This window comes from Portunus trituberculatus, chromosome 21 (assembly GCF_017591435.1).
Source record: "Portunus trituberculatus isolate SZX2019 chromosome 21, ASM1759143v1, whole genome shotgun sequence".
NCBI classification, from domain to species: Eukaryota; Metazoa; Arthropoda; class Malacostraca; order Decapoda; family Portunidae; genus Portunus; species Portunus trituberculatus.
Window position 1 is genome coordinate 8532485 of NC_059275.1, and position 10000 is coordinate 8542484.

Sequence of the window (10000 nt, forward strand, 5' to 3'; positions counted from 1 at the left end):
CCAACTACCACTATTACAAACTACCATCATTAACCAGGGAATTTATTAACCACCATCACTATCACCACCACCACTACCACCACCAACACCACCAACACCACCAGCATAACCATCACCTCCAGACTGGCGCCATTGCCATCACCACCACTTCCATTGCTATCACCACTGGCGCGTCTGTCATTTGTGTGCTGCACCAGGAACGGATTCAGACCAGGAGGAGGAGGAGGAGGAGGAGGAGGAGAAGGAGGAGGAGGAGGAGGAGGAGGAATACAAAGAAATGCAAAGGAATACAAAAAAAGCCAAACTGCAGCAGACTTGTTGGTCCCTTCAAGGCTGCTTGGTAACTACTTCTAACTATCTATAGGGAAGAGAGACAGGACAGTACAAGAAAAGGCTTCTCTCCTTCCTTTTACCTTCCTTCAGAGTAAACCAGTAACTCTTTTCCCTTCCCTTACTTTTTTATCTCCCTTATTCTCATTTCAGTTAATGTGGAGTCAAGATAAATATAGATGAATGTAGATGAATATATATGAATGAGTAAAACAGTAAACTACCCTTGTCTTTTTCCTCTTCCTTTACCTTCTCTTCCTTCACCTTCCCTCCTTCATAGTAAACTAGTAACATCACTTCAATTAATAAGTAGATGAATGAGTAAAACAGCAAACCATCCTTGTCTTTTCTCTTCTTCCTTTACCTTCCTCTTCCTCTACCTTCCCTCTTTCATAGCAAACCAACAACTTCACACCTTTCACTTCAATTACTCAACTCAACACTTCAAGCACTCACACACGCAACACTTCACACTCTGTCCCTGCAATACACGAACACTGTCTCCACCTCACATTTTTCACTTCAATTACTCACCTCAACACTTCAACCGCTCACACACGCAACACTTCCCACTCCGTCCCCGCAATACACGTACACTCACTCCATCCCAACGCTCTCCATCGCAACGCACTTTTACTAACCAGTCACACAATGCTAGTCATTTAAACACATTTCCAGCCTGTCAGAATCCTGGGTCTGTGTCCGCGTGGCTTTCAAAATATATGTCAGAATCACTGTGCTTGTTTATCTATTCATTTATTTGATTAATTTCTTTTTTTTTTTTTTTTTGCCGATGTCCTCGCTTCATATTCACCTGCACTCAATAATACGCTCAGTTGCACATTCACTCATTTTCTAATTTGTTTATTTTTATTCATTTTTATTCACGTTTATTCATTACAACACGCCCTCTTTTCAAATCATAATGTCCTGCTTTTTTGGTTAATTCTCTCTGACTTTTCTCTACAGTTATTTTCTCTCTCTCTCTCTCTCTCTCTCTCTCTCTCTCTCTCTCTCTCTCTCTCTCTCTCTCTCTCTCTCTCTCTCTCTCTCTCTCTCTCTCTCTCTCTCTCTCTCTCTCTCTCTCTCTCTCTCTCTCTGTAGTCCAGTGTTCGCAAAAAGCACCTCACTATTTCCCTCTTTTCCTCTCTTTTTGCCTTTATTTTCCGTTATTCTCACCTCCCCTCGCTTCACCTTCTCTCACCCTCGCCCCGCCCCACTTCACTTCCCCTCAACTCGCCCCGCCTTTTTCCCCTCGCCCCGCCCTTCCTCTTCCCCTCTCCCAAGTCCGGCCTCGCTTCCTCCTCTCATCCAGCCCGCCCCGTCTTTTTCCCCTCGCCCATCCCGCCTTCTCCCTTCAACCCGTCCTACATACCTTTTCCTCTCCCTATGCCCCATCTCGCCTTCTCCCCTCATCGTGCCCCATCTCGTACTCTCACCCAGCCCCGCCCCTTCTTTTCCCCTCACCTCACCCCTCCTTTTCCCCTCGCCCCGCCCCACCTCCTCCCCTCGATCTTATCCAATTACCCGCTTGAAGTCCAAAAGAGCAGGCGAAGGAAAAAAGCAATATTAGGGCTTTCCGTTTTCTTACCTTCCTATTCCTTCCCCTCACCGCGTCATCACCGCTTTGGAGTCTCCTTCCCTCCTCCTCCTCTTCCTCTTCCTCCTCCTCCTTCTCCTCCTCCTCTTCCTTTTTCTTCTACCCCTCCACCTCCTCCCCCTCCTCCTCCTCGTCCTTCTTCTTGCTCATCTTCATACAGTTTCCAGCCTTAGATCTATTCCATCTTCTCCCAAAACAGGTCTTCATCTTCCTCCTCCTCCTCCTCCTCCTCCTCCTCCTCCTCCTCCTCCTCCTCCTCCTCCTCCTCCTCCTCCTCCTCCTCCTAGACTCTCACCAAATATTTACTCCAGCGACAATAACTGAAGGCGACCCACTTGTTCCTCTCCTGGACTCTCCCTTTGGCCAACATACGATCACTTGAGACACACACACACACACACACACACACACACACACACACACACACACACACACACACACACACACACATATACAGGTACAGGTGAGTCATGAGTTAGTTTATTTGTTCACTTAAGACGATTGATAAACAGTGAGAGAGAGAGAGAGAGAGAGAGAGAGAGAGAGAGAGAGAGAGAGAGAGAGAGAGAGAGAGAGAGAGAGAGAGAGAGAGAGAGAGAGAGAGAGAGAGAGAGAGAGAGAGAGAGAGAGAGAGAGAGAGAGAGAGAGAGAGAGAGAGAGAGAGAGAGAGAGAGAGAGAGAGAGAGAGAGAGAGAGAGAGAGAGAACCCTTTTTCTACCCTCTGCAACACCTCGCAATATTCAAAGAACTTTACATAATACTTTAAGGCAACAACATGAAAAATACGATTCAAAAGAGATATTCCTTTTTCTAGCTAATATGAAGCTCAAGGAGGCCGTTGTACAAAAGATAGTGCCTCGGAATGGCTTGTAATTGAAGAAAACTGCATCAAACTGTTTCAAGACATTTGTTTCAAGACATTTGTCCAAGATTTTTGGCTAACTCTTCTTATTTTTTAACCCTTCTGTGCTGGGACGCATTTTTACCTTTATTTTTGTGATTAGACCATTTTATTGACATTAGGAAGGATCTGTGGAGGTCAGAAGATTGATGGCCACAGTCTTCACTATTTTAATTCCCACATAAGTTTTTGAAGTTGTATAAGATCACCAACTAGTAACCAGAACGAATATGGAAACACGTCCTAGTACTTAAGTGATTAAGGGAACTGGCAATCAAGTAGGTCTTTTCAAATATACTTTTGTTGCCCTTGGCCAGCTTCCTTCTTGCATATATAAATAGCAGTGAGAGTTATTACAGATGAGAGTTCCAGTGTTTACTTAGGAGAGATGAGAGAGAGAAGTCCTAACATGGAATAATTTGATAGAGTTTAACGTTCCAGTGGTAGGAGCGATGAGAGGGAAGTCCAAACTAACCTAACCTAACATAACACTCATATTTCCTCTCGGCATTAATAGCGGGGAAAGGAAAGGATGTATGGAGTTGAAATGAAGTGAAAGACGAGAGCAATGGAAACGATATCTTGAGTGTATCTTCTTTGGATTACCTGGAATGAAGGAGAGGAAAAACAAATCCTAAATGAAGAAAAGATGGATAAAAGTAAGACCATATAAGCAGTAAAGAAAAAAATATGCATACAACAAAAAAAAGCTTTAAATACGAAAAAAAAAATTCATGAAAAACAATGATAACACGTGCTGAGAAAAGATTATTTGAAATGAAAAAGAGGGAAATCAAATCCTGAATGAAGAAAAGATACATAACAAGTAATATCATAAGCAGTAAAAAAAAATATTTATACGTGAAGAAGAAAAAAAATGTTTCAGATGAAAGAAAACAATAATAACAACGATACTACGTGCTGAGATAGGATTACTTGAAATGAAAAAAGAGGAAAATCAGTCCTGAATGAAGAAAAGATAAATAAAAGAAAGTAAAAAAAATGAAATAAAATACGTAAACGAGAGAAAAAAAAAAGCTTCAGATACTACCAAACACAATAACAACAATGATAACACGTGCTTGAAATGAAAATGAAGGAAATCAAATCTTGAATGAAGAATAGATAGATAAGAAGCAAGACCATAAAACAGTAAAGAAAAAATATATAGACGTAAACAAGAAGAAAAAGAACTTCAAATACTAACAAACACAATAATAACAACGATAACACGGGCTGAGAAACACAAAAGAAAGAAATACTGAAGGAATGTCATAAACAGTTAACAAGACGAGAAAAGAGAGAAAAAAACAACTACCCGGAATATCAAACAGTGAAAAGATAAATATACATGAAAGAAAAGAAGACAATAGTTGCCAGAGTGAATGACAAAGTGAGTTACTTGGCTAAGGAGAGAAGAAGTGTGTGAGAGTGGGAGAGTGTGTGAGTGTGAGTGTGGGAGTGTAGGAGTGCAAAAAAATGACAAAGAGGAATGCCCAGAAAGGTGGAAATTAAATACCGTATAATTTTTCTTTCTTCCTCACAATGATAATATGTAGAGGTGAAAAAAGATGAAATTCCGAGAGAGAGAGAGAGAGAGAGAGAGAGAGAGAGAGAGAGAGAGAGAGAGAGAGAGAGAGAGAGAGAGAGAGAGAGAGAGAGAGAGAGAGAGAGAGAGAGAGAGAGAGAGAGAGAGAGAGAGAGAGAGAGAGAGAGAGAGAGAAAATCATTACACATCTCCTAAAAATACACACATGGACAACCATTCTGTATTTCAAAAAAGCAAAAAAAAAGAAAAAAAGAAAAGAAAAACACTTGAAAAAAACTAAACTGCGTGTGAATTCTTGTTTTATGTAGATTTTTTTATCGTTTCCAAAATTTTTCCTTGTTTTTCTTTTCACTGTTTTTGGAAGCATGGTAGGTAAAGGATTTAAAGAAAACAAATTTGATAGGGAGGGAAAAATTTTCGATCCAATTAAAAGGCGGACATATTGCGCGGGACACTGTTTTCATTTTTGTCCTTGAGAGAGAGAGAGAGAGAGAGAGAGAGAGAGAGAGAGAGAGAGAGAGAGAGAGAGAGAGAGAGAGAGAGAGAGAGAGAGAGAGAGAGAGAGAGAGAGAGAGAGAGAGAGAGAGAGAGAGAGAGAGAGAGAGAGAGAGAGAGAGAGAGAGAGAGAGAGAGAGAGAGAGAGAGAGAGAGAGAGAGCCCTTCTCATCTTTTCTTCTCCTTTTCTGACTTCCTCCTTCTTGTAATTCTTCAGAGAGAGAGAGAGAGAGAGAGAGAGAGAGAGAGAGAGAGAGAGAGAGAGAGAGAGAGAGAGAGAGAGAGAGAGAGAGAGAGAGAGAGAGAGAGAGAGAGAGAGAGAGAGAGAGAGAGAGAGAGAGAGAGAGAGAGAGAGAGAGAGAGAGAGAGAGAGAGCATAGGTAGTTTGAATAAGTTAACAGTAGGACAGTTGTGGGAAAGAGGAGAGGGATGAGGGGAAAAAGTAAGTACTGGAGAGAGGAAAGCAGATATAGTGAGAGGGAACAAAAGAGGGGAAAGCTGGAGTATGGAGGTAACAAGAGAGAGGAAAGGGGAGAGGTTGGTGGTAGGAGAGAGATGAGGGAAAGAGGTAGGTATTGGAGGGAGGAGGGGACGAAAAAAGGGAAAGCTGTAAGTGAGGAAAAGAGGGGAGGTGACAAGGTAGAGTTGAGGGGAGAGATGGATAGTAGGACAGAGATGAGGGAAGAGGAGAGGATACAAATAAAGGGGAAAGATGGAGGTAGGAAAGTAGGAAAGGGGAAAGGATAGGAACACAAAAATGGGAAAGATGGAGATAGGGAGAGGTGGGGAAGTAACAAGGTAGAGTCGAGGGGAGAGGTAGTTAGAGGGTGAGAGGGAGATGGGAAAGGACTGAGGGGAGCGCTGCTGCTGGTGCGGACAGAGGCGAAGGGAAGAAATACAAGATAAAAACTCGTACAATACTCAGATGTTGTCACCGCCAGCGATACTTGTGAGGGGAAGTATTGGCACCACTGGCAGCCCTCATTGATCCTCTGGCACTCCCGCCGCCACGATTAACCCAGCAAAACATTCAGTGCCTCATACTTCACTATTATTGTTTCGCAGCCTAAATAAGGAAATCATATTAAGTAAAAGAAAGAAAATGTCATGAAAATCAGAGCAGCAATAAGCAACACGTCATTATAATGGTTGGGTTGAGTTAGGTTGGGTTGGCTTGGATTGGGTTGGGTTAGGTTAGACTAGGTTATGTTAGGTTAGGTTAGGTTAGGTTAGGTTAGGTTGGGTTGGGATGGTTTGTGTTGGATTGGGTTGGATTGGGTTGGGTTGGGTTAGGTTAGGTTGGGTTGGGTTGGGTTGGGATGGGTTGTGTTGGATTGTGTTGGGTTGGGTTGGGTTGGGTTGAGTTGGGTTGGGTTAGGTTAGGTTAGGTTGGGTTGGGATGGGTTGTGTTGGATTGGGTTTGGTTTGGTTGGGTTGGGTTGGGTTGGGTTGGGTTGGGTTGGGTTAGGTTAGGTTAGGTTGGGCTGGGATGGGTTGTGTTGGATTGGGTTGGGTTGGGTTGGGTTGGGTTGGGTTGGGTTAGGTTAGGTTAGGTTAGGTTATTAAGGTTAAGTTGAGTTAGGTTGGGATAGTTTACATTAGGTTAGGTAATTTACAAAGCACGCCTGAGGTTACGTTAAGTTAGGTTATAGATGGTGTTGGTTAAGTTAGGTTATATTCCTTTAGTTTAGGTTAGAATTATCTAAATTTAAGTCAGGTTAGATTAGGTTAGGTTAGGTAGCAGAGAAACACTTCTCAGGTTACGTTAGATAGCTAAGTTATAGGTGGCGTTGGTTAAGTTAGCTTACATTGCTTTGGGTTAAGTTAGGATAGTTTAAGTTAGGTTAGGTTAGGTAACTTAGACACCTCTGAGATTAAGTTAGATCGGTAAGTTATAGATCACGCTGGTTAAGTTAGGTTACATTGCTTTTAGATTAGGTAAGGATAATAAGTAATGTGAGGTTAGGTAACATGGACACGTCATCGGTAATTCAACACAAACATTCACCCCCATTGATCACTTTAGGTCAGATTAGATAAGGCAATAAAACGTCATGGATAAATGGAACAAATCATCGTGTGTCGCGCCTCCGTCTCCCTGATCCGCGTGTCGTGAGCGGCAAGGCGAAACAAAAGCCGACCATTATGAAACTGAATGAGAAATTAGGGAAACACAAATCCTCTTTTACCGATAACCAAAGGAACCCTCATTGCAATTCGTGTTTGTTTCCTTAATGTTAACGCCTTGCCCTCCCCCAACCTCTCTCTCTCTCTCTCTCTCTCTCTCTCTCTCTCTCTCTCTCTCTCTCTCTCTCTCTCTCTCTCTCTCTCTCTCTCTCTCTCTCTCTCTCTCTCTCTCTCTCTCTCTCTCTCTCTCTCTCTCTCTCTCTCTTCTTCCATGTTTTTTCTTCACTTATTACTTTCCTTCTTCTTTTTTCAGTCTCATCTCCTCCTTCCTTCCTTCCTTCCTTCCTTTCAGTCGCTTTTAATCCATTTTTCTTCCTCTCTTTTTAACATTCTGCCCATTCCTCGCTTTTACCTCCAATTGTGCTTCTTCCTTTCTTCCTTCTTAGCTTTCCTCCTCTTCCTCCTGTTCTTTCTCCTCCTCCTTCTCCTCCTCCTCCTTCCCTCTCGCTAAATTTCAAGCAATATTTGTTGATGGAAGAAAGTAGAGGGAAGTGAGGCCAAACGAAGACTCCCTCTCCTCTCTCTCTCTCTCTCTCTCTCTCTCTCTCTCTCTCTCTCTCTCTCTCTCTCTCTCTCTAACCAAAATACCACACCTACCAAATCCATATTACCTTTTTAACCCAAGACCTTCAATGCACGTTCGAGATTTTTTTTCTTTCTTTTTTCTTTTTCTCCTCCAATTCTTTCATCTTTGCGCGACGTGCGGATGTGTGAGCGGAGATTTGGCCCGAAATGGCAGGAAGAGAGGAAGAGAGTGGCGAGGGAGAGGAGGAGGAGGAGGAGGAGGAGGAGGAGGAGTAGGAGGTGTACGAGATGAAGGGAGACAAGGGTGAGGGGGAGATGAAAGAAGAAAGATAAAGGGGTAGGAAAGTAATGGGGTGGAGAAAGAAGAGGAAGAGGAGGAGGAGGAGGAGGAGGAGGAGGAATTGAAAGAAGAAACAGAAAGGGTAAGAAAGTAAAAGGATTATAGAAAGAGAGGGAATTGAAGGGAAAATAGGAAGGAGAGATGAGGAAAGAGAGGAAAGGATATGAAAATAAGAAAGAAGAGAAAAGTAAAGAACAACACAGAATAAAAAAGATAAAAAGGGATAAAAAGAACAAAAGGGATAAAATAAAAAGAATGAGAGAAGAGAGAGAGAGAGAGAGAGAGAGAGAGAGAGAGAGAGAGAGAGAGAGAGAGAGAGAGAGAGAGAGAGAGAGAGAGAGAGAGAGAGAGAGAGAGAGAGAGAGAGAGAGAGAGAGAGAGAGAGAGAGAGAGAGAGAGAGAGAGAGAGAGAGAGAGAGAGAGAGAGAGAGAGAGAGAGAGAGAGAGAGAGAGAGAGAGAGAGAGAGAGAGAGAGAGAGAGAGAGAGAGAGAGAGAGAGAGAGAGAGAGAGAGAGAGAGAGAGAGAGAGAGAGAGGAAAAATGAAGGTCGGGAATCCACAGCAGCCACCGCCTCAGCTGGTCCAGCAATGTGAGAAGACTGTCACCATGGTGGAGGTGACGCATCAGCAGGTGAAGCGATTATTGCGGGGGCTGGACACACAGAAAGCCACCGGCCCTGATGACATCAGCCCGCACCTGCTGAAGCGATGCTCCCAGGAACTGGCTGCCCCTCTCACCCAAGTTCACAACTTGTGTACGGGAAAACGTCTGGCCTTCAGTGTGGAAGGAGGCTCGAGTAGTTCCTGCACACAAAAAGCTCCAGGACGGACCCAAAAAACTACAGACCCATATCCCTGTTGTCAGTGGTGGGTAAAGTGTTTGAGAGGGTCGTGGCAGAGGTGGTGTGTAGCCATCTCAAGGACAATGCCCTCCTCTCAGACCAACAGTTTGGGTTCAGACCTGGAAGGTCAACCTCCGACCTAATGATGCTTCTCACCAGGCATTGGCAGGACGCCCTCGACGACGGCAAGGACACTATAGTGGTTGCTTTGGACATAGCAGGAGCTTTTGATAAAGTATGGCACAACGGATTACTAGAAAAGCTTCGTGCTAAAGGCATCCAGGGTGGCTTGCTACGACTCTTGGGAAATTACCTGCAGGACAGAAGCCTCAAGGTGGTTGTCAACGGGCAAACATCTGAGTCCCTGCCTGTGGAGGCATCAGTGCCACAGGGTTCAATTCTTGGCCCACTCCTGTGGAATATCTACGTGGATGATCTTCTCCAGCTACTGCCAGGAGTCATGGCCTATGCTGATGACTGCACCCTCTCCTATACCTATCCACGCCAGGACAGTGGGCGGGCTGCTGAGGCCATCAATCAGCAGCTACGAGTGATAAAGGAGTGGGGTGCTCGCTGGCAAGTGACATTCGCGCCGGAGAAGACACAAGCAATGGTTGTCTCTCGGTCCCCAGCCGCCATGGCAGCAATGGCAGGAAAGTTGTCTTTGGCGCTGCTGCTCTCCCACTCCAAGATGACGTCAAGATACTTGGAGTGGAGGTGGATCGAGGGCTGAGGTTTGACAGGCATGTCAAAACCATTGCCAAGAAAGCCTCTCACAGGATCTCCGCTCTCAGAAGGATCGCCAGTTTCCTCGACAGGAAGGGAGACTGCTGCTGTACAAGGCACAGGTGCGGCCCCACCTTGAATACGCAGCTCTCTCCTGGATGTCCTGTGCCGCCACACACAGAAGGAGACTGGACAGCATCCAACGCCGCGCCATACGGCTAGTAGATGCTGCACTACCACCTCACCCAGAGCCTGAGCGTCCCTTGATTCACTGGAACACCGCAGAGACGTGGCGGCGATCGTAGTGTTCCATAAGGCACAGGTGCAAAGAGTGCCACATCTGGCAGGGCTGCGTCATCCTCTAAGAGTCACCGCACGGAGCACGAGAACGGTGCTCAATGGTGGTGACGCCGTAGAGGTGCCGCGATCCCACGGGTGTCAGCATCAACGCACCTTCGCAGGACGCGTCTCCAGGATGTGGAACTTGTTCACGGCCGCGGTGCCTC